This window comes from Notechis scutatus, chromosome 2 (genome assembly GCF_049901735.1).
Source record: "Notechis scutatus isolate UNSWTSFEM ecotype Mainland chromosome 2, rNotScu1.2, whole genome shotgun sequence".
NCBI lineage: Eukaryota > Metazoa > Chordata > Lepidosauria > Squamata > Elapidae > Notechis > Notechis scutatus.
This window is the reverse complement of record NC_142010.1, coordinates 186,900,245-186,926,300: the sequence shown is the minus strand read 5'-3', so window position 1 is coordinate 186,926,300 and position 26,056 is coordinate 186,900,245.

The window sequence follows — 26,056 nt, the reverse complement described above, 5'->3', positions numbered from 1 at the left end:
ATTGTGACTTTTTCAGCACTGAACAAAACAGTCTCTTTCCCTTTGGGAGTATTGGTAACAAAAGCTATTTATTTTACTTTCTGTTTCTTCTCTTGAAGCTAGCCAGTCTCCCTTACAAGTTCCAGAGAGTCTATTACTTATAGAGATGTAGACCATTACCCAAAATTTCTACTGTCTCAGAAATTTTATCTTTCTTAGACGTGATCAAGAGCACCTCAATTTCTCAGGTGCCATGGTACTAGCTACTTGAGAATAGTTAAGTTCCTTCCTCCCCATTATTCATTTGTTTATATATGTGATTTATCTACTGCTTGAAACCTGCCGGTCTCTAGAATTTACATGTTAGTTTTCGGTAACTTTTAGATTAGTTTTAACTAGTATCCGTAGCCCAGGAAGAATGGGATGGAGAAACAAATTGATTGATTCTGTGCCATCAAGTCATTTCCAATTCCTCTTCTCCACGACAACGTGGACTTTCAGTCAGAAGTTTCACCAAAGTTCAGACATATCAACAAAGTTTTCCTATCCTGCTTCTTCAAAGTTCCATTTTTGCCTCCACAGAATGTCACAGGGAATACCGTGGCTTGCAAATACATATGATAATAATTAATGGAAAGCAAATAGCTCTATATTTCTTCTTCTAGTAAGCCCTCTGCAGTGATGGGATAAGCTCTGTGTTCTATAGCTTGAACAAAGCAGACTTGAGACCGGAGTTGAGTTCAGCTCTTTATTCAATAATCAAGTAACTTCAACTAAAGTCGAGCTGCGGCAGCCCTTTTTATAGTGGCTGCTCGCGGCTCGCAACCAATGGCATTTATTTAAACTTCCCGCCGCTTAGGCGGCCAATCAGGTTTGTTGTTATCAACCAATCGCCCAGCGATGGTATCTATCCAATGGGAATACAGTATTACAAGTCTGTGAAGCAAGTACACTACACTCTGTGTATACAAAAAGTTGTTTAACCAACTCTGGCACTTCTAGAAATTTTTCACCACACTGGTTTTTTTCTAATGGGCAGGAAACAAATTCCACCTATACTTTTCAGTTCAGAATGCCTTGATTTAATAGCACTTCCTGAGTTATTATGTGCCATCAAATCAATATTGATTTTTAGCAATCACATAGATTTTCTTTAGACAATCAGTCTGCATCCAGTCCTTCAGATCTTCCAATGGTGTACATATTGACGCTGTAACTGAGTCCATTCTCCTTATTTATTTATTTAGTCAAATTTCTATACCTTGCTGCTGGTTGTTCTCTTTTTCTCTTTCCTTGCCCCTTTTCCTGCTTTCTCAAGAAAGCTATGTCTCTGCATATTGCGTCCAAAATATGACAGCTAGCTTCCTTGCACATAAGCTCATGCATCTAGATAACCAGAGTATATTAGATTTTTTTTTAGAACGTTGACATAGTAAGAAGAGAAAGTAAGCTAAAATTCTGACTTAATCGCAAACAAGTAACATGCTGGTAAAGGATGCTCATTCAATCCTGCTTGGTTCCCCTGCCAGCAGGAATGGCTAAATAAATTCCGAAAACACTGTCATTTATTTTTATGTCTAAATCAGGAACCATTTGTCTCCAAACACTCAGCACCACAGGCCACAGATAAATGGAGGCTTATGATTCTGAGAGACAAACAGACCAACATTTTCCTGTTCTACAAAAATACGACTAATATGAATAATAATATGAAAAGAAAAGATCCGAACGCAACCACAATTGTATGGTGAAATCCTAGAAATTGTTTGGAATTCCTCACTTTTCTCACAGCTTTACACAGCTTTGTATAAGAGAAGTTCTTTTAATTCCTGTGGTTTTTATGAAACCTGTGGAATGATGATATCACAAGCACTTTTTAATTGCTACGAAGCTATTAAACATCTGAGTGCTTTCCATTTGTGACACATCACCTGCAAAGGGAGTCACAAGTCTAAACAAAATAAACATAAATACAGGCAAAGGTTGCCTTCGTTTCCCAGAAAATGCCGGATGTTCATAAAAGCGAGAGAAGAGGAGGGGGTCTTATTAAGTGTTAATGATTTTATCCTGTGTCCTTTTCTGAACCTCAAGGCAATTACTATCAAGATTCATACAGCAAATAAAGCATCCTGTCATTGGAGAACAGCAGTAAAATTAGTTGTCACAGGGATGCGATGTACGTGCCACACGAGAATCGGGGAGCTCCAAGCAGACACATTTCATGGTGTGAACTTGGTTTTCATCATCACAAAGAGAATAATCTACCACTGTAAATTCAGCTCCCTGGGGGAAAAAAGGGATCCTGTTTATAATTCTTTTTGGGGTGGAGGGGTATCCACCTTCTCATTTAATAATTAGTCTTGGCTTCCCCTTTCAATGCTTTTTAGAGTGTGGTTTAGGGGTGGGATTCAATTTTTTTTTGCTACCGGTTCTGTGGGTGTGGCTTGGTGGGCGTGGCAGGGGAAGGATACTGTAAAATCTCCAGTCAGAGTTGGGATTTGCCGGTTCTCTGAACTACTCAAAATTTCAGCTACCGGTTCTCCAGAACTGGTCAGAACCTGCTGAATACCACCTCTGATGTGGTTTGCTTCTTTATTTGGCGTTCCATATTCTGAGCCTCTGTCTACTCATTAAAACGGTGCAGTAAATAAAACTCTTTGGGAGAGACATCTTATCAGATAAGTGACATCCCAAGAAGGTTTTCGATATGAAAATGGCAATGCTGAATCATTTTGGCAGCTAAAACATGAGCCAGGTAAACCGTCTTTTATCTGACAAAATGTCCTCCAAGCCACATCTATAACACAGTTTTCCTGTAAGTGAAGGAGGAAGGGAAAAAATTGATAGGCCAAGAATCACAGTGAGTATGTGGCATGTATGTACACAGCCATCTGTGTGTGAACAGGGGAAGAGCTCACTCATATTTTCATTTACTTAAGAGTTTTCCATCATTCTACATCAGTGAGGACTTCAACTACATCAGGTAGACTTCAACTCCCAGAATTCCCCAGCCAGCATGCTGGGGAATTCTGGGAATTGAAGTCTATCTGTCTTAAAGTTGCCAAGGTTAAAAAAATTGTTCTACATGCTCATCACAAAAAGAACTGCTAACACTTCCTATAAGGTCTATTCAATTTGTTTCTCAGTAGTTGAGTATACACACACACACACACACACACACATGAGGAGCTGAATGGCTAAGATGACAAATTCAGTATTTGAGCAAATAACCTTTTTAGTGCAGTTGCTGTTATACTGCCTTGCCTCCCATCAATTGCCTCCCTGCCCCACAGTGTGGCTTTTCAAGCTGACAGCAGATAAATGTGTCCCCTAAAATAAAACTAAAGTAAACATATTAGGGGACATTTGGAAAGCACAGCCGCCTCAGGAGGAAGCTTTATCTGAATGCTTTTTGGTCAGTTTGAGGTCTAAACATAGGACTGAAATGGCTTTGATGACCTCTGGAGGGACCATAACCGAGGTAGCGTGACCTTCCGAGTTTTAATATCTCAGCAGTAACAGGCAACCTTTAAGATCACCAATGGTGGCATTCCTCTGGACCAGCTTTAGCAGGAGTGGGAGGCCCAGTTTTGCATTGGTTTTCTTCATCTGGGGTGGATTCCATTCAGAGTTGACTGGAATATCAATATTCTAGTCAAGGCCATGGCCCCTTCTCTGTGTAATCTCTAAGGGATTGACACTTTCCCCACTCTTACATAACATCTACATGAGGCCTTTGGGTGAGGTCATCCAACAGTATGAGACATCATGAGTATTCTGATGATATCCAGCTCCAAGGATGACTAAGTAATGGCATGAAATTTATATCTCAGTGTTTAGAAACTGGAGTTGGGAGGTCTAGAAGGAGAACAGGCTTCAGTCCAACCTAATAAGACGAAGTGGCATTGGGCTGGAGAGCCTCTTGGATCCAAGGTTTTTCTATCTGTGGCTTTGGATGGTGCTCACAATGGACTGGTTCACACATTGAGGGACCCCCCCACTCTCACTGCTGCTGTTCAAAGAACAGGTATCAGCCTCAGCCAAAAGTGCTTTTGCACAATTTTTGTGTAATGGCTGATCACTTAATCACTGTTCAAAGTTACAACAGAAGCCCCCCCCCCAAAAAAAAATTCACTTAGGCCCATCTTGAATTTACAACTGCTACACAAACATGTAGAAACCACACAGACACAACACACACTATAGCTTTATGATTGCATTTTGGGTGCTTGGCAACTAGCTCACATTTACTCACATTTATTTGGCCTGTCCTATTCCCAGTGGAGTAAGAGAAGGTGGCCTTGAGAGATATATGCACGAATCACTACAGGTTGTTTCCATCCATCCCATCAGGCCTGAGAGGAAGATCACACCCCGGGTTCCATTAATTAAAGAATGAGGGCTTTTCCTCTCACAGTCCCTGAGAACACCATACTGTCCCCAGGGCCATCAAGAGGGTTATTAAGTGCTGGAACAAGACCTAATGTAGGCTCCCTCACCTACACATTTAGTTAACATGACCCTCATAAAACATCTCCCCACTCCACCACCCTGTGAATTTCGCGTTACTCCCTGCACTGATGTTACTCCTAACAAACCGAGAGGCTCGTTAAAAAGGAGAGGGGGCTGCCAGGGCGGTGAAGCAGATCGGGAAGCGATCGGGAAGTGGGGGAGGATGAAGTATGGAGAAGTGGCACTGGAGTCTTTGCAGCCCACAAGTTGGTTTTTTTTTTTTCTGACTGGGAGAAGAATGACTCAATCTAGTCTATACGAATGAAAGAAAAGTGACGCTTCCCTCGCCCGCCCACCTCCTCTCCTCCTCCAGTTTATCCTTCTGCGTTTTAAAGCCACCTCTTGCCAGTTACCCTTTGGCATTGTAGGAAGTTAGACCCACCCCTCTCCTAGAAAATTGAAATATCCTAGGAAATATTAAAAAGGCAGAATATTTCCTCTAAAAAGAGTAGAAACTCAGAAGCAGAAGCTCACTCCCATCTTTGTTAATGGGTGGGCCATTAAGGCCTGGGCCAGAATACTTTACATAACAAAGATCTCCAGGTAAAGCTATAGCAATTGCTTAAAAGCCCTTTCAGTGCATCATCATCCAGCAAGGCTCAACCAAGCCTGGAACTCAGGACAGCCTACAGAGTTGCCCCTGCATGGCCTCATGGGACTCTTACAACCAATTAGAAACAAGCTTCAATTCAAATCCCAACAAAGGTTATAAAACCCAGGCACTCTCAGCATATCAGTCCTTTCTTGATCTCTTCCTTCACCTTGAAGCATGTGATCATCCTTCCTTTTCACTCTGGAGCTCCAGGCCATGTGGTCCTGTCCACCATTAAAACCTTCCAAACAGCCTCCATGTTTCCAGTGTCTTTTTCCCCACTTGGAACTGAACCCAGAAGGATAATTCTTCCAACAGTATGGCTGGCACGCACAGATCTTCCGACTAAGCTAACCATGGCGCCTCCTTCCTTTTGGCGTGAAGGATTTCGACAGGGTGAGAAGTGGAAGTTCGTTCTTGAAGAACTGGGGAGAAGGAGGAGAAAGAGAGAGGAGAAGGTGGACGGGGGTGTGTGAGATCATTGCTGCCGCTGCTAGGCAGGAAGGACACACCTTCCTTGCTCGCCGTTTGCCCTCCGATGAGTTGATTTGATCCAGCTTTGGGGTGTTTTGCTGCGAGCCACCCCAACCCTCCCCTACCCCCCCACCCCACCCAGACACTGTCCCACAGTTTTTTTTAAAAAATGCTTTGGTTTTGTTAATTTTTTTAAAAATTGTCCCTTTTATGGGCACCCTTTGAGCTCCATGGGCCCCATAACAATGTACCAGCTGCACTCTCCTCTCCTCAGTTCCCCAACTCAACCCCAGATTAGATTGGGCTAGATTGAAAGTCCTGAAGGCCCAGAAGTGTTTCAAGACATGGGGGTTGGAGGTCAGAATATTCATGAAACTATATTCTTATTTGTGTGTGTTCATTGGGTTTGTTCTAATCTGGGCAAGCATTTTAAGTTTTATGTTTTTTTTGCATTTTGGGAGAGTCGTACCTTTTTTAATGTGTTGTTAGCCAGAAGTCACATTTATTTATTTATGTTTTATTTGTTTGTCAATCGCTTACAAGATAATAGGTATAAGTATAAACATGAGTAAGAATACAGGAAATAGGTACGAATAAATGGGGACAATAGGACAGGGACGGTAGGCACAATGGTGCACATGTATAAATCACATAAATTACTGTATATATGTATTAAATAAACACATTTCAAATGTTTGTATGCTGTTGGTTGCCCTCTCAGATTTACTAAGTGTTGTGAATCAATAAAAAGTAACTAAGCCCAAATGCAAAGCGGGTTTTGAAAGCCTGCACACCTGATTGGTCCTTAAACAACGAACAAGGATTGGTCCATAACAAGTCCCTGATTGGCCAATATTAGGACACTTCTTATTGGATATTAGTTGAACTTGTTGCACATATTATTGGTTAATAGGGTAGCAGCCAACCCTATAAAGGGTTACTGCTGCCCATAGCTTTGCTCTGTTCTGTTCTATCTACTGTTATTAAAGAGTTTGAAGTCACTGGTCAGATGTCTGGTCTCCATTATTCTCCAAACTTAACACTAAGTCCAGAACTGATTTCATGGCATGCAATTCTGCTTTCTTGCTAATGGCTAGGACAGGCCCTGAAGATTTCCTGCATGCAGAACTAACTGAACAGAAGCCACCCAGTACTGTACGTATAGTGAACAAAGCTGCCATTATAGGTAGCAATTGAAGTGGAGGAAGACTGAGAGGCAAACTAGCACCTGTTTGTTCACTCAACCCACTTCTCAGAAAAGCTACAGGTCCTCCTCAACTTACAACCATTCATTTAGTGACCGTTCTAAGTTACAACAGCATTGAAAAATTGAACTCATGACTGTTTTTCACACATACAACCATTGCAGCATCCTCGTAGTCAAGGGGGAAGCCAGATTTACTTAACAACCGTGTTACTCACTTAACAATTGCAGTGATTCACTTAACAGCTGCGGCAAGAAAGGACGTAAAATGGGGCAGAACTCACTTAACAGCTGTCTTGCTCAGCAATGGAAATTTTGGGCTCCAAATTTGGTCGTAAGTACTTTATTGTGCCCAGAGTGGCAGCTCCAGATGACTGTTCAAGAGGTTTATTTTGAAAATGACCGCAGAGCTGTGTAATATAAGGTGACAGTGATATCTTCCTACACCAATAGCCACCATTCTTTGAACACTACAAACTGGCCCACAAGAAGGGCAGATAAGAAAGAGCAATAGAAGCTCTCAGGGAAGTGGCAGATCCTTTACCTACCACAGGTAGCGGATCTAGACCAGGTCCTGCTGTCGAAATGCTTTAAGAAAGACATTTCTTAAATGTGGCGCAGTGGTTAGAGTAGAGTATTGCACAGTAATTCTGCCGACTGCCAGCAGTTCAATCCTGATCGGCCAACTCAGCCTTCCATCCTTCTGAGGTTGATAAAATGAGGACCCAGATTGTTGGGGGCAATATGCTGACATTATAAGCCACCCAGAGAGTGCTGTAAAGCACTATGAAGCAGTATATAAGTCTAAGTGCTATTGCTATTGTTGCTTTTCAGAACAAAGTTTGAAAATGTATATACTCACATCTGTACAACCTGCAATGCACCGAGAAGTCTAATGTAAGCTTTCTCCTTCCCCTCCAAATGCTAACTGCAAATAAAGGAAACCAGATTTGGAATAAGACTACTCTACTCCTTCAGAGTTCTCATTCAGATAGATCAGAGAATATTGCAATCATTTTCATTGCAATCTGAAAACAATTGGTGCAATTCTCAATTGTTCAAATGGCAATGCATCCAGCTTGGTTCCATGTCACCAGAAGTTCAGTCAGTGCTATGAGCCTGATATAAATAGTGTGAACAGATGGAAAAGAAAATATATTTTTTTTTCAGGAGAGGAGACCTATGGCTTTTTAAATTTATATTTTAAATGTTAAGTGCATACTATCTGTTGCAAAACAGTATTATAGTGAGTAACCCCACTTTGGATTTTTAGCAATCCCCACCACCAAATTCTACAGTGATTCAGGGGAAGGGAGAGGGAGAGATGTCCTTAAAATTGCAAAATAAAATAAAATAAAAGGAATATTGATTGAACTTCTGATGACCTACAGAAGGAGAGCTAACCGCAGCTGAGCTGCAGTGATCCAGATGGCCACTGGATGATATGAGACAGATACAAAAAGACATTGCTGCTGTCTGATGGTCATCTGGAGATTTGCAGCCCAGACCTGGGAATGCTCATCAACCATGATGAAAGAGACTTTTCCTTCCTACCCAATTCAGAAATCTCTTTCACACAGCCATCGGCCATGTAGGACTAAAACCAAGGATCTCATATAAATGCATTCCAGCTTCAAAGTTTAATCCTCACCGTTTCATAAACCACCTTAATACCCATTTCTAAAGGCTTTCTATCTGTTTTCTACCTCATTAAGCCTGCAAAGATAAGCAGCTCATTTTTAACATAATCAAATGTGAGTTATATGTTATTTTCCACCGCTATAACCAAAAAAAAAAAAAAAAGAATTGCTATCAAATTACACCAAAATGAAATAGACAGCAAAAGGACAAAGTTTATATATATTTTAAAAAAAACTAACTAAAATTAAAATGATTCTGATAACGTTTAGGTCTTATGTCTAGGTGCAGTCCAAATTTACCTTTTGACTATCTGTTCAACGTATCTAGAGTGCTCCTTAAGAGTTTCTATGGTGAGCTGCTTACTAACAACTTTTGTAAAGAATTCTTGTTTGAAGTTTACAACAAATACATTGGCCTTGGCCACCGTTGTGCATTGATGACAGTTGCAGAAAACCATAGTCACATGATCATCATTTGCCACCTTCCCACTGGCTACCAATAAGTAAAGATGATGGGGAAATCCGCAGGTTATGTCACAAATCACAGTCACGTGAACTGTCTTGCTTAATGACAGTGATGAATCACATAAACATCCAGTGAAGTGCCAGAAGACTATGCTAGCCTTTTCTTTTGTATAATATATTAAGAGACTTTTCTTACTTTTTTTTTTCCAAAAAGATCGATGCACTCCCCCTGTTTCAGCATTTACTGGAATGGTTATATGATGTTTGTCTCATTTTTATATAATGTAATAATGAAAAAATACCCAAATTACAAATGGCAGCCTGGCAGTTCCCGGAAGCTGTAAAAGCAAGGTCATCAGTATCTGCTCTTTCAGGTCTTCTTTAAAGAAACCTGATAAAGACCCTGTCCACCTTCCCATGGTACTTTATCCCAGAGGTTTTCATAACCGCAAATACTATCAGTGTACTTACAAACCATCAGCCTTATTGTAACCCAGGCCTGTCTGTAAGAATAACTGCAATAATGGTCTCTAATCCAGTGGCAGGGGGAGTCATACAATTGCCAATACAGGGAAATGGCCACCCCAGGAAAACATGATGCAAAATATTTGGAGAAAGTTCTTCAACTTTGCATTTGTTCTGGAGAGAGAGAGTTGGTTTATGAAAAACAAACGATAAGGAGACTGGAGGCTAAAACATATGAAGAATGGTTGCAGGAATTGGGTATGTATAGTGTAGTGAAAAGAAGGACTAGAGGTGAATATTTGAGAGGCTACCTCAAAGAAAGGGAGGGTCAACCTATTTTCCAAAGCACCAGAAGGCAAGACAAGAAGCAATGGATGGAAACTAATCAAAGAGAGGAGCAACTTAGAACTAAGGAGAAATTTCCTAACAGTGAGGACATTTAACCAGTGGAACAGCTTGCCCTCACAAGTTGTGGGTATTCCATTACTGGAGGCTTTTAAAAAGAGCCTGGACAGCCATTTGTCTGAAATGGTATAGGATTTGAGCAGGGGGTTGGACTAGAAGATTCCATTCCAACTTTGTACATTTAATGGTACAGAATTGGAAGAGAACCACTCTGTTGTGATGACCTGGGGCATGGCACAAAGGCAACACAGTCAAATAATCAAGAAGACTCCCTTTATTATCTCCAACTTTGCCCCCAATGTCCAAGTTATCTTCTGGCTGGAGAAAAACTCTCCCAGGAACAGCATTTGACTGCAGAAAATTCAGTCCAAAACAGGGTAAACACAAACTGTAACTTAAAGTCCAAATAAGTCAAACTGAAGTAATTAGTTTGGCAGGGCAGGAGCAGGAATTTCAGACTTGAAAGCATGGCAAAACTCACACAGTTGGGAAAACACCAGGAACACAGATAAGTCATGACGATACAAGATAAAGTCACGTTTGTTCCCAACAGCTTGCTGCACGCAGCTTGCCTTTTTTGTACACTGTGTTCCCAGCTGCAGCTAATGAAGGGAATCAGGACCCTTTCCTCCCCCATAAGCCACGCAACCCACATTGCTCTCTTTTCCATTCCTCCCTGCGTGCCCTAGGATGAAGAGGGTGTGGGCCTGGCTCTTTCTCTGAACTCCCTCTCCCTTGTTCTACCTCTTTCCTGCTCTGCCCAGCCAGACTTTGCCCTTCCCCAGTTTCCTTCACAGCCAACGGAGGCACACTCCCACTCCCTGTCAGCTGTTGGGCTTCCTCCTTGGAGTCAGACTCTGACAGGAGCATGACATCTGTACTATTAAATGTTATTCTGTTAAGTTCAGACATTCTTTTGAGAAAAGGTTGCTTTGTCTTAATGACAAACAAGCTCACAGCTAAAGCATGTGCAACTGCATTACAATTTCTGCATACCACACCAGAGCTTCACCGGTTCACAGTTCACTTCCAGAAAGTTGGAGCCACACAGACATCCACATTAAGGCCCATCTATTTTCTAGGCTTATTTACCATTAAATGCACATTTAACTTTTCATAAGACTCAGCAACAAATGATTGATCTTATTGCAGACACTTAATTTCAGCCTGGCACCAGCCATCATTTTACCCATTTCCACCCCTTTAGAAGGAAAATTATACGAGTCTTTCTAAGGATGGAAGGCAAGCACTGCCTTAATCCCTCACTGATCTTTAAATAAAATGTTCAGAGATCTCAGGCAAACAATAAGTCATAAAACACAAATAGTAATCTATGGGCATATATATCATCTTGCAATGGAACATTAATCATCCCACTTAAAGACAGCACAAGAGTGATGAAGTTTTTTCAATTGTGTCTGTTGCAACTCAGCTACATTCAAGTGTTTTTAATCTGTGCCATTACATCAAAAGGTAATAACTGCATTTTAATCTAGAAATCTTTTCTAACCCCACCTTCAGGAAATGCAGGAGATAAGAAAATGGCAAGGGGCGGGGGGATAAGAAGGTTAAAAAAATGACACCCTTTCACAAAATCTATAGAAGAGGTGAGCTGTAAATGTAGGAGACTTTCAGAGGTAGTGGGATAAAGGCTATATTTTTTATTTTAAAAAAAAGATGAAATGAACACTGCTTGATAATTTTTGATGAATAAAATACGTTGTGCCCTCACTATGTAAAGGCAAAATCGATGCACCTGTGCAGATTGTGGGCTTTTAATTCAAATACCTAGGCAGTTACAACATTAGTCACCTCTGTATGTAAATGCAGGTTGGTATTGAGTTTCCTGCTGAATGAAGGATGGAGTTTAAAAAATAGGTTTTAATTAATTTTTAAAAAAATCTTTTCTTCACTAAGATCATTATCTTGTTATCATTTTGCTCCCAAATTATAAAAGATCCCCCCCCAAAAAAAAATTTTATAAAAGCAAAAAGGAAAAGGAATATGAAAAGGAAAATGCTCTTCAAAATAGAAAATTGATTCCAATGCAAAGAAGAAAACTGTTGCTAGTCCTCAAGTGTTTCAGTATTTATTTGTTGATATGATTTGTACTCTGACAAGTATTTACCCCTTGGAAAAGAATAGTAGGGGATGAAATTATCTCTGAAGCAGGAGTTTTTGCAAGCTTTTAGTTGTCTATGAAGTTAGAGACAAGGGAATGAACAGTGCAATCTTTTCATACACAAATGCCCTAAAATGCCAAACTGGAGCATGGAAGTTCCAGTCCCTGAATAGTTGAGACAGGGCCAGACTACAACTAAAGAGCAAAGAGAAGACTAACATACATTTATGTATTTATAATATGACTTACTGATTACATAATTTGCATATCATAATCTGAAAGCAACGCTCAGTGTTTCTAAGGCAAGGGTCTTCAAACTTGGCTACTCCCAGAATTCTGGGAGTTGAAGTCCACAAGTCTTAAAGCTGTTAAGTTTGAAGGCCTCTGTTTTAAGGGAATCATCACATCTCCTAACCAGAGTCATATTGGCTAGAGAATATGGAAACATTAGTCAAACACATTTAAGCCAAATGTAACCTTGGCTGATTTATCCTCATTTGATTGCTCTCTCTGAAGTTCCTTCCTCTGGATAAGCTGAATCTCACCCCCTTTCATCCAAAAGGCTATATTGTTCTACATTATCCATGAATATATCTGAAGCAGCTCTCACGACAAAGAGTAGAAAACAAAAAGAGAATCAGCCTCTTCCCTGATGGGGCCACCTCAGATGCTGACGCAAATCCTGTTCATTGCTGCTACTTTCCAACATTTCCATTCTGTAGATCAGGGAAACTATGTCTGGCTCAGGAATTCTGAGAGTTGAAGTCCCCAAGTCATAAAGGAGCCATCATTCCCCATCTCTGCTCTAGATGGACATGGAAAATGGAGGACAACTGAATTCACTGCAAATAAACGAAGATCCAGTTCTAAATGTGCAACTAGACCAAACAACTCTTTGACCGATGGCTAACATGAAGGACACCAACACGGAGTAATTTCTCATCTTGCCACTGTGCCTCATTAGGTATACATAAGGAACACAAGCTGGTGACTTTCTAGTCCAAATGAAAAACACTTTATAAACAATAATTATTGAGGGACACATTTTAGGAATGAAACAGTTTAGAGAAGGGTTTCTTGAGGCTCATCCAACTACAGATTTCTATTATCCACAACTAAACATTGAAGATTGTTCTGTAAATATAGTATAGGAGAAAATATTACCATGTTGAAAATAAATCCTGTAAAGTCCCTATCTCAATCATTGCTTTCTCTTAGTTTCTCAGATATTTCACCAGCAGTAAGTTCCCTAAATTCATTTTAAAAGTGACTTTATGTGAAATCCAGTAGGTCTGTATGAGATCTCTACAAGATGAGGCAAGATCTGCTTCAAGAAAGAATATGGCTGGCAGGAATGTAAAGCTTGTTTCTTGATCTCCAAGTTTCTTGACTACCTCTTACATGCAGGACCAACAACTGTTCAATGATACTGTAATATTTATCTAATATAATATAGAGTACATATGATTAGGTAAAGCTAAATTCAGCCATAGTCCTTAAAGCAACTGAAAGAGGAATAGCATTTAGATTCATATACCGCTTCATAACGCTTTACAGCCCTCTCTAAGCAGTTGATAGAGTCAGCATACTGCCCCAACAATTTGGATCTTCATTTTACTGATTTCAGAAGGATGAAAGGCTGAGTCAACCTTGAGCCGGTCAGGATTGAACTCCTGGCAATGGGCAGAATTAGCTCGCAATACTGCATTCTAACCACTGCGCCATCACGGGAATACCCTCAATAAATATATTCAGCACTTTTTCTCTATGCTTTCACCATCAGATGCAGTCATAGAATGACAACACAAACTAAGGATATGGTCCAAACTAAGGATATTCAGCAGGTTCTGACCAGTTCTGGAGAACCAGTAGCAGAAAATTTTGAGAAGTTCAGAGAACCAGCAAATACCACCTCTGACTGGAGATTTTACAGTATCTTTCCCTTGCCACGCCCACCAAGCCACGCCCACAGAACCGGTAGTAAAAATGTTTGAATCCAACCACTGCCTTGGTTATATGGTCTAGCTATACGGTATTTATTCCTTTGCTAATTTTATCTCCCACCTGTACTGACAATTCCAAAGTTTCAATGAGGAAGAATAACTCGTTTTTTAAATTATCAATTCTTAATCTAGAGGCCTTCGTAATTCTAAAGTGTTTTACTCAATTCACATTCTCTTTTTTAGCAAATGTAATAGAATAAAAAAAAAGCTATGCCTGTCATGTCAATAATCTACAAAACAGAGTATAGATATTCAGCTGCTGAATCTAAACTGAGATACTGATTTCACCTAATGTCTCTTGGCCATGAGATAATAGGAATGGGAACTAAGTGTTCTCAAATCTATATATTACACAGGAAGTCATTCTACTCTGATATCTCAACAGCAAAACAAAAATCATGCAAGGAAAAAAACTTGAGCATTATTAAGCAGAATTTGCCAAATAAATTGCACTCCAAACAATAGCCTCCTTTTCTAGGCCATGCTGTTCTATTTTTCAGAGCCCTCCAGGGTTTTCTGTTTGCTTCTCCCCATCAGTCAGTATTGCTGATCCCTGAGGGTACTTCTCTAGCATAAGACATTTTTCTCTGAATTCTTTTTAGTTCAAATTTGAGATCTCCTGAAACCCACTGCTACTTCTTCTTTGGGAGTGATTAGTACTGTTTTGGCTAGCATCTAAATTTAAGATCAGATTACAAGTTTCTCCATGCAACTAAGCAACATTTCCTGCCTTGGTGCTATGGGCTTCAATTTTCAGAATTTGGGGCCAGAATGGCCAGGATGCAATGCAGAAACCTAGATTGTTTCAATTCCTGTAAATAAATGGATTTAAACATCCATTTAATATCCCCCAAAATAGTATACTGAAACAAAAGCACAGTTTTTTCCCCATATTCATCTCAGATGCTTGTTTGTCTTGATTTTTTTTTTTTTTTGCAGCTATTTGACTAAGTACGGTAGGATTTAAGTTATTTGCAAGAAACAAGATAATGTGGGATATTATAGACAAGAGAAAGGAATGTAGCTTTTTAAAAAATATTCCAAAGAACAATGTGGAACAAGGTAGTGACATGGTGATATCATTGGAGTGGCTAGAAATAAAATATTTCTCTCTCCCCCTCCTCCTATCTCCAGCTTTTGAGGTTATTTTTAAAATAAACATGGCTTGCCTAAATCCTCCCCATCAGTAAAAACCTGCTTGATTGCCTGCCTGACACCAACAAGGGTGGTCTTTATGAACAGCATGCAGATTGTTCCACGGATCTTCACTGAATGTACCAGTCTGATTTATTACTGTCTCCATAACATAGAGATGCAACTATCTATAACAGGAGTCTAACTTAGACACCTATTCATGCATACATTAGATGTGCAGTGTCTTTCTTGCCCTTACTGCCAATCATTTTTAGTGCTCAGTTGAGATTGCTGCAAAGTGATAGAGGGATATGCAACTAGACCAGGGGTCCCCAAACTTGGCAACTTTAAGACTTATGAATTTCAACTCCCAGAATAGCTGGCTGGAGATTCTGGGAGTTGAAGTCCACAAGTCTTAAAGTTGTCAAGTTTGGAGACCTCTGAACTAGACAGATCTGCTGCGAATGCATTTCCAATAAGAAATGTTTTTCCCATAAAAAAAATAAGTGTACCAACTATATTCTTTGCAATATCTGCTTCTTTGAACCACCCGAGGCCAACTGAATGGAAAGGACTATACATAAACAAAGTCCAGGGCATGTAGAAACAAACCCTCTCCGCTTCATAGCTCCTAAATCTGTATACCATGAGAATGAGGGATAGGCCAAAAAAAACAAAACCTAGGTTGTCCTCAACTTACAACAGTTTGTTTAGTGACTGTTTGAAGTTACTGAAAAAGTGACGCGTTCCTTTTTTCACACTTACGACCATTGTGGCATCCTCATGGTCACGTGATCAACATTCAGGTACTGGATAACTGACTCATATTTATGATGGTTGCAGTGTCCTGGGCCCATGTGATTCCCATTGATGACCTTCTGACAAAGAAAATCCACGAGGAAGCCAAATTCCCTTAGCAACCCGTGTTACTAACTTAACAACCGCTGTGATTCACTTAACAACCGCAGCAAGAAAGGTCGTTAAAGTGGAGCAAAACTCACTTAAAAGTCTTGTTGAGCCACAGAAAACTTGGGCAGAATTATGTCTGTAAGTTGAGAACTACCTGTATGGGGAATAAACAGAAGGTAATGAAGTGTAAGTGGTGACCTATATATTAGCATGGATACCATACACCATACATGGATAACATATATATTAGTAGACATTAGTAAACACCCGTGGTGATATTCTACCGGTTTGGCCTGGTTCGTCTGAACCGCTAGCTCACTCTGAGGATCAACTGCTGGGTCCTCCCACCTGCCCCAGTTCTATACTCAGGGGTGGGATGCTACTGGTTCTGCCCGGCTGTATAGAACCGGTAGCTCTGAAGAGCAGCAGACACCAAACCGGTTCTGTGTCTACTGCTATTTGGCCCACCCACCCGCCTGGGCTCTTACCTGTCCTTTATTTCCTGCTTTTTCAACCTCAGCTGCTTTGCGTAGCACAGCTGCAGTTGAAAAAGCAGTAAAAAAAGAGGCTTTCCAAATGCAGCGCTTTTCAGCTGTCTGGGCGTAGTGTAAGAAATAGTCACCAAACCGATAGTAACACCAGTTGAATCCCACCACTGTCTATACTCACCTTTATTTCCTGCTTTTCGACCTCAGTTGCTTCACACGGCACAGTGGATTGCCACGTGCCAGCTGTTGAAGACACAGGGAGAGTGCAGGATTGCAGGAGAAGGTCAGTAGCAAACTCGCTTGGTGGACCCACAAAGTGCGTCCTCCAAGCCACACCCACAGAACCGGTGGTAAAACAATTTGAATCCCACCACTGGTAAACACCATATACATTAGTAGACACTCAGGGATCTGCCTCAGACAGGGCCTGGCAGTCTTGTCATGATGTATAATTAAGCCAGGACAGATATCTGCTTTACTTAGCAAGCCCATGTAGTCTTCTCCATCCACACCGGAGTCTGAGTGATAAGTGGAGTGACTGGATGAGACCACATAGCTCTTCACCTTCAAATGCTACATTGGGGGTGCCTATGAGCTACCAATTTAAGGTGTTGATACGGGCTATGAATCCCTGAACACCCCTGTCTGCAAAGATCACCCTCCAGCCAATTCTAGCATATGGATTTGCTAATGGATTTGACTCACAGGAAGGAGCAGGGCTTTCTCGGAACTCTTGTCCCATTCCTGCAATTTCCATCCAAGACAAATGCAATTAAGACATGTCTCTTCCTCCAGCATCTGTAGGATAATAGTCTAATCCAGGCTGAGATTGTGTGTGTGTGTTTTAATTGTTTATATGCGTGCATAAGCGCACCAACGTGCCTACCGTCCCTGTCCTATTGTTTCTTTTATTTATTTTTATTTTTCTTATATGTATCCATGTATTCATAACTATGTTTTTACTTATACCTATTATCTTGTAAGCAATTGACAAAAATAAATAAAATAAATAAATACCAGTTCTAGTGCTGAAATATGAACTTTGGTGTTGTTTTTCCCCCCCTACTTTTTCAGGCTTGCTGATTTTGATTAAAATATTTGCATTGCATTCTTATGATCCACTTGCAGCTTTTCTACAAGGAAAAGCAGAATGGAAATAGAGAAGAATAAGTAACAGTTATAATGGGAAGAGTGACAAAAGAGCCTACTATCACAATGGAGCTCATTTGGAGGCCTGCAGAACCCACAAAGGCTTAAAATCAAAAGATGAGTGTTTCTTTTTATAATAAGATTTCAAAGTATGCCAGCTCTTGATCTCAGTTAAACGCTGATAAATATGCTGATACCCAATTATAATTCTTTACCCTAGATCAACTGAGAGTTGATAGAAATCTTTTTAATAGTTATTTTAGAAGAATGTAAACTTTAAACAAAATACCAAGATATATTAGAACAACAAAATTAAACTAAACAATCATTAAACTTTAAAATGATAAAGTTTTCAATATAATAAAGTATAAAAAAATGGAAGGGAGAGGAGAGGAGAGGAGAAAGAAAGAAAGGAAGGAAGGAAGGAAGGAAGGAAGGAAGGAAGGAAGGAAGGAAGGAAGGAAAGAAAGAAAGAAAGAAAGAAAGAAAGAAAGAAAGAAAGAAAGAAAGAAAGAAAGAAAGAAAGAAAGAAAGAAAGAAAGAAAGGAGGGAGGGAGGAAGAGGAGGAAGGGTGGGAGGAAGGGAGGATTGGAATCAGTGGTGGAATTCAAAAAAATTTACTACTGCTTCTGTGGGTATGGCCAGGGTGTGGCTTAGTGGGCGTGGCAGGGGAAGGATACTGTAAAATCCCCTTTCTCTCCCCACTCCGGGGGGAATGTTACTGCAAAATCCCACTCCCTCCCCCACTAACCTGATTTCCAGCTCTGTTCTCCTGCGTAAGGCAACAAAAGAAGACCCAGCCAATCAGCTGGGACTCAGGAGGCAGAGAATAGATGGAGGTGGGGCCGGTCAGAGGTGGTATTTGCTGGTTCTCTGAACTAGTCAAAATTTCCACTACTGGTTCTCCAGAACTGATCAAGAACTACCTCTACTACCCATGCAACTACATTCTGCACTATCTGAAGCTTTCAAATGCTCTTCAAGGACAGCTCTATGTAGGGTGCTAATCCAATTAATATATTCATTTAAATCAGATGTGGGTGGCTATTGGTTATGTGTGTACTCTCCCTTTCCTAATACACTTTCAGGTATATTAAGCATTTAGCAGGCTTACTGGAATTTAAGAAGTAAATATTATTGTTAAAAAAATAGCTCTCATCCCAAAGATTTCTTTAGATGCTGCTTTTAGAGCCATGGTGGTGCAGTGGTTAGAATACAGTAGTACAGGCTACTTTTGACTGCTGACTGCCAGCTGCCAACAGTTCAATTCTCACTGGCTCGTGGTTGACTCAGCCTTCCATCCTTCCAAGGTGGGTAAAATGAGGACCCAGATGGTTGGGATCAATAGGCTGACTCTGTAAACCACTTAGAGAGAGCTGTAAAAGAACTGTGAAGCGGTATATAAATCTAAGTGCTATTGCTATTGCTTTCCTATCATCTTACTGCAACTCTTTGTGGCTGGAAATATAGTTTATATGTGCGTATCTATTTGTCTGTCTGTCTGCCTGTCTATCTGTCTGTGTGTCTTTGTATTATACTGTATATATAAAAAGGTCAAGTTTATGGCACACATCAGAACCATAAACATTCCGGGGGATGTTGAAAGAAAAAGGAAAACAAATAAGAAAAAAAAACCCAGGAAAAATGTTTGTCTGAATCTACAAGCAAAGAGGTTTTGGTAAAAACAAGAATATTCTCTAATTAGCTTCATGCATTCTGAAAACCCGAAAGCCCTATATGATTTCTGTAACTCAAACAGGCAGTCCTACACAGTATCAAGGGCATCATCAGTGCTATATTGAAAAGTAAATAATATTTTCTTGCATGTAAATCTTTCCAACCCATTTTTGATTTTGATTTTGATTTAACCCAACACTCCTTTCTAAAAATGAAAGGAATAATAAAACCAACCCCATACAACTGTTTCAATGGTTGAAATAAATAGATGCATCTGAGATGATTAGCCACCTTCCTGTGCCTCAGATCTGTGCTAAAGACACTCAAAATTCTCTATTTAAAACACTCACACACCCCTGTGGTTGCATTGTTACATGGATAGAAGACACAGGGACTTCTGAACTTCCCCCTTAGGTTCCTATCTCAGTACCATTAATCCAAGAAACATGCCAGCACTGAAGTAAATTACCATTCTTATTGAAATTCTCTTACCAAGGTTCCAGGGCTGCTTAAAGAGAAAAATAAGAAGAAGAGGGAGGGAAAACCTATCACTTATTCAGATCAGTGAAGTGAAGTTAAAATTCCTCACTCTTGCTCCACATGGCATCAACTCAGCTGGATGGATGTCAGTAGGATGAGGAAAGAGGAACAAAGCAGCTACTTTAGAAGGGGCCCTCCTCCTTAGGTGTGTATACACATGACAAGAGATAGAATCTAAGTGTCGGGCTCCATGTGCAATGCCCGCCAGCAGTAAAAGACGCTAACATTGGATCCCTCCAGCATGCGAAGCCGGTCTCATTCGGAGAGGATTTGATGGCTACATGGGGATCCCCTACCTTGCAATGCTAACCGGGAGTTGGAGGCTGAATGGGGTGTCAGCTCCTACTGAGGGGGGATTTATACATCTTATGTTACAGCGTGGTCATGGGGAGTAGAGGGGATCAGTGGTAGGTAGGGTGCAGAGCGGTCTAGACCAGTGATCCCCAACCTTTTTTACGCCGCGGCCCGGTATCCCCAACCTTTTTATGGCGCGGCCCGGTACCGGCATTAGCTGGGCGCCGCCATTTTGATGAAAAGTGCTTCCGTGACCTCACCGAAGCACTTTTTCATCAAAAAAGATGGCGGCGCTAAGCTTCGTGAGCTTTTCCGGTAGAAATGGCTTTCTACCCGGAAAAGCTCACCGAAGCACTTTTTCATCAAAAAAGATGGCGACGCCCAGCAAGCCAGCGGCCTGGTAGGACTTGTTCCACGGACCGGGACCGGTCCACGGACCGGTGGTTGGGGACCCCTGGTCTAGACAGTGGGACGCAGGACATGCGGGAGAAGTATAATTAGCCATATTAGGAAATGAGGGATAAGTGGGAAACTGGAGTAGGGCAGTACGCAGGAGTTAGCTACAATTAGATGGGTGGGGTAATGCTATAAATGACTCTGGAAGGCAAATACTCCCAGCGCTAACCTGTAATTGGAATTCAAACCATTATCGCCGGATGGGATGTGTGTTACGTGTGCAAATAAAGGACTTCAAACCTCAATGTTTATTGAGTTGTATCTCGGGATTACGAACATCCAGCTAACACTAAGTTTTCATAACCAGCTTGAATATCTGAGGAGGAGTTATAGAGATCAGCCAGGAGATTTCACCTTTGAAAAATCATCCTACAGTACAGGTGATCCTCGACTTACGATTACAACAGGAGCTCAAAATTTCTCTGGTTAAGCGAGACAGTCGTTAAACGGATTGTGCCCCCATTTTATGACCTTTCTTGCCACAGAACTTAAGTGAATCACCCAGGGGTGGGATCTGACAAGCATAACAACCGGTTCGGAGAGCGCACGCATGCGCATCAAACGCCACTGGCTCTGGCAAGCATTTACCTTCTCCAGCTGACGAGCAGCACTCAGCTGTGCCACACAAAGCAGCTGAAGAGGAAAACGCAGTCACTAAAGGATAGCCAGGTGGGCGGGTGGGCCAAACAGCAGACCAAAACCTCGGCCCAGTTCGGTGTCAGCTGCTCTTCGGAGCCACCGGTTCTATAGAACCAGACCGAACCAGTAGGATCCCACTCCTGGAACCACTGCCATTGTTAAAGTATTAACACGGTTGTTAAGTGAATCTGGCTTCCCCATTAACTTTGCTTGTCAGAAGTTCACAAAACATGATTGCATGACCTTAGGACACTGCAACTGTCATAAATATCAGTCCATTGCTAAGCTGAATTTCGATCACGGGCCCACAACCATGGTGCAATGATCATAAGGATGAAAAATGGCCATTGAGTCTCTTTTTTTTTCAGTTTCTTCGAATGATTCCTAAATGAACTGTTGTAATTCGAGGACTACCCTTATTCCTTGTTCTACCTACCTACCCAAATGTTCTCTCCAAGATACAATGGGGGGGGGGGGAAACCCATAGGTTTGGACATTATATGCAGTGATACATTGCCTTCCCATTTCACTCTCACACACATTTCATCCTGATGGATAACAGGAACATGTAGTGAAGCATGAAGGGTTCTGGGAGCAAGATATGGGAACCAGCTCCTTTAATGTATTTTAATCGTGATGGGTGACATTAATGGAAAAAAGAGTAACTGTGACAAGATACACTTGGGGCAGAGGTGGTATTCAGCGGGTTCTGACCAGTTCTGGAGAACTGGTAGTGAAAATTTTGAGTAGTTCGGAGAACTGGCAAATACCACCTCTGACTGGCCCCGCCCCCAACTATTCTCTGCCTCCCGAGTCCCAGCTGATCGGCTGGCTCTTCTTTTGTTGCCCTGCACAGGAGAACGGAGCTGGAAAGCAGGTTACTGGGATGGGGAAGGAGTGGGATTTTTCAGTAACTTTCCCCCAGGAGTGGGGAGGGAATGGGGATTTTGCAGTATCCTTCCCCTGTCACGCCCATCAAGCTACACCCATGGAACCGGTAGCAAAAAAAAATTGAATCCCACCACTGGAGAGCGGGGGAGGAAGGGGAACAGGGAGAGGAAGAGGAAAAGGAAGAGGGAGAAGGAGAAATTGTAAGTCTAAAAACTTTTTGTGAGTCCATTTCATGAAATGTCCTCTCCACTATTTTGGTTCTACAAAGGAGTTGCAAGATAAATCTCTTTGATGCCGTTAGTACTCGAATTTCATTATTTGCACCTTATAATGAACTGAAATCATCCTGACATATTTTTCTCTGCATCCTCTCTTCAATATTTGATCTGTAACTTCAAACTTAGCCAGCAATACATTGTTCATGGAAAAAGTTGCTTGGCTTATGTACTCACATGCTTTGTGCATAGCACATGTGCAGCCTAGTCCTAGAGACCATATTAAAGCTTAATGTTATAATCCAAACTATAAATATTAATCTGTTCTTAGTCATGATCTACCCCTCTACTTGTAGCAATACATAATATCAGGTACTTTGAAGCTGATTAATGCAAGCCATCTCTTCACTGACACAGTTTCATGTTCATCATATGAAGGTAAATAATGTGGATTGAATTGAGAAGATTACTGCAAATTATGTACCATAGTTTCACATTTTCTAAAAAAAAAAAAAAGCAGTGTTTTATCAGTGGAGCCAATTAACAATTTAAGTGACCCTTCAATCAAGAGATACAAACAAATGTAGAAACTCAGCAGGAGTCAGGGCTGAGAAGAAGAGATTTTGAAATAATTAATAGAGACTCCCTAAGTTACTACTTCGTAATAATTGCCTCTAGGCAGAAAGGCCTAGATGTAATCACAATACTTTAAAAACAGTTTTGTTGAGTAGCTAGCAGACGAATATAAAAATGCCTTTACTAATACTTTTGTGACCGTAGCACAGATAATACTTTCATAGTAAATTTCTATGCCCTCTCAGATTTGTATTTATGTAAATTATGGAGTCTAACTTTAAAAAGAAGTATTTTGTACAGGTAGTCCTTGACTTATGACCACAATTGACCCCCAAATTTCTCTTGCTGAGTGAGGCAGTTGTTAAGTGGGTTTTGCCACCTTTCTTGCCACGGTTGTTAAGTGAACTACTGCAGGTATTAATTTAATAACATCGTTGTTAAGTGGAATCTGGTTTCCCCGTTGACTCTGTTCGCTGCAGAAGGGGATTTCGTGACCTGGAATGCTGCAACTGTCACAAATATGAACCAGTTGTCAGGTGTCTGAATTTTGATTGCCTGACCATGAGGATGCTGCAATGGGTATAAGTGTGAAAAATGGTCATAAATGGTCATTCAATTGTCGAATGGTCGCTACACTAAATGAATGGTTGTAAGTCGAGGATTACCTGTACTATGATATTAATTTTCTGTTTTTTGTTGCAGTTTCATTGGGTCTAGAACACCGAAGGGAAAAAAACTAGGCTTTAGAAAAAACAACACGGTGAGACAACACCAATAAACTCACATTGTGGCTTAGTGCAATACGTGAACTCGGCAAATGTCTTAATAATTTTCTATCCTACAACAGGCAAGGATCGGAAAAGTATTTGCGATGCAAAATCCGTACACCTGGCCAAATCTTCGTTCCTGGGACTATTTCTTCCCGGGAGTTCATGGTGATTCTTCCATGGGCATCTCCACCACAACAATCCCATAAAATAAGACAAGCTGAGTGTAGCCAGGATCAGGGGTGGGCTTCAACAATTTTAGCAAAGGGTCCTCTGCCTGGTTGATGGGGTGGGAGTGGCCATGGTGGGCGTGGTCTAGTCCAGGGGACCCCAAACTCGGCAACTTTAAGACTTGTGGACTTCAACTCCCAGAATTCTCCAGCCAGCATAGCTGGCTGGAGAATCTGGGAGTTGAAGTCCACAAGTCTTAAAGTTGCCAAGATTGGAGACCTCTGGTCTAGTCGACCTCCTGCACCATGATGGAGGGGCATTTTGCTCTCCTGGGCTCCAGAGGATTTTCTCGAGCCTCCAGGAGGGCGAAAATGACCTCCCCGGGCTCCGGAGGCTCTCTGGAAGTGGGAAAACGGGCCCATTTCTGGACTTCCCGAACTTCCGAGAGGCCCTTTTTTTGCCCTCCCCCCAAGCCTCTACTCACACCCTGCACTTGCCTGCATCCAAAACGGGTAGTGTGGGGACTCCTGGGAGGGTTGGGGTGGGTGGAGCCAGCCAGGATTGGGATTTGGGGGGGTTCTCTGAACTGCACATAATCTTAGCTAGGGGCTCTCCCAAACCCCTGCAAACCCCCCAGCAGCCCCACCCCTGGTCAGGATCCCCAAATCATCTAAGAAGCTTCCATGTCCGGGGCTGAGCTTGTCTTAATTAAACACCTTAAATATTATATTAATCTGGTCCTTGCATTAAATGGAAAGTCAACTCTATCTTATTAAATGGAAAGATAATTTTGCTTTCATTTTACTTTCTCCCATATTATTGATTTTAATCTTTTGCTGCGGTCCCACTTTCCAAACGGATATTGCCCCAGCAGTCTTAATAAACAGATGCCAAAAAGCTAAGCAAGGAGAGTTTTCTGGAATGGGGGGGGGGAATGGGGAGGGACGACTAGAAGAAAACCTTAATCTTAACATGAATTCAGAGATTAAGCCAATCAGGAAGGCCAGCCAGAGAATTCAAGTGAAGTGTTCATATACAGAAGAGAATCAACCATGCTGCTTTAAAAGTAGTAAATTAATATATGTATTTCTTCATCTTCTCTTCCAGAGCTACTGTTGTAATGACCAATGTTTCACTGAAAGACATGTTAGAAGAAAAAAGAAGAACAGAGAAGAATGATTCCCTTTGAAGACAGCAGAAAATACATAGTCAAAGTGATGTCTGAGAGGACAAGGAATGAGGTACAAAAGAAATAACCATCAAAAGAAACTCATTTAAGTTTGCTAACGTTTTTTAAATCCAAAATTAAATGTGGTCACGTTGCCAATTTCAAAAACCGATACAAAAATTTATGCCACCAGATAAAGACCGAATGCACCAATTATCATATTAAACAAGAGGAAAACCTTCTAAGCACCAATTCCACCCGTGCTTTTTACAATTTTGTAAACAACAAACTAAAAGACTCAAGGTCCATCCCTCCTTGATAGGACCTGATGGTAAAGACTGCACCTTTACGACACCATTAAAGCCAACATCTTTAACACATTCTTCGGCTCAGTATTTGTAAACAGCAATGGATCATGCCCAGTATTTCCTAACCTTACCACAGATAACAACAATGATCTAATACATATCGATTTCACAGAAGGCAATGTTGAAAAATCACTACATAATCTAAAACCATCTCTATCTATTGGACCGGATGGAATATGTGCCTACTTCTTAAGAAAGCTATCCACTGCCATAGCCAAACCTCTAAGCATAATCTTTGAAAAATCTTTCAGGACCAGCTCCTTGCCTAACCTATGGTCACAAGCCACAGTCATCCCCATCTTCAAAAAGGAGACCCAAGCCTAGTTGAAAATTACAGGCCAATCTCCTTATGCTGCGTCACCTGTAAAGTCATGGAATCAATTATTAACCAATCCATCATCCTCCACTTAGAGACAAACAACCTACTCTCCAATAAACAATTTGGTTTCAGAAAAAAACTATCCTGTAATCTGCAACTCTTACACTGCAAAAACATATGGACGACACAACCTCGACCAGGGCAAAGCAATAGACGCAATCTACATAGACTTCTGTAAAGCCTTTGATTCAGTGGTACACGACAAACTACTCCTAAAAATAAACTCCTATGGTATCTCTGGACAACTGAATAACTGGATAGAAGCATTCCTGGCAAACAGACAACAAATGGTCAAAATCGGGAGCGTCCTATCAAATCCAGTACCTGTCAATAGTGGTGTCCCCAGGGCAGTGTTCTAGGACCAACTCTCTTCA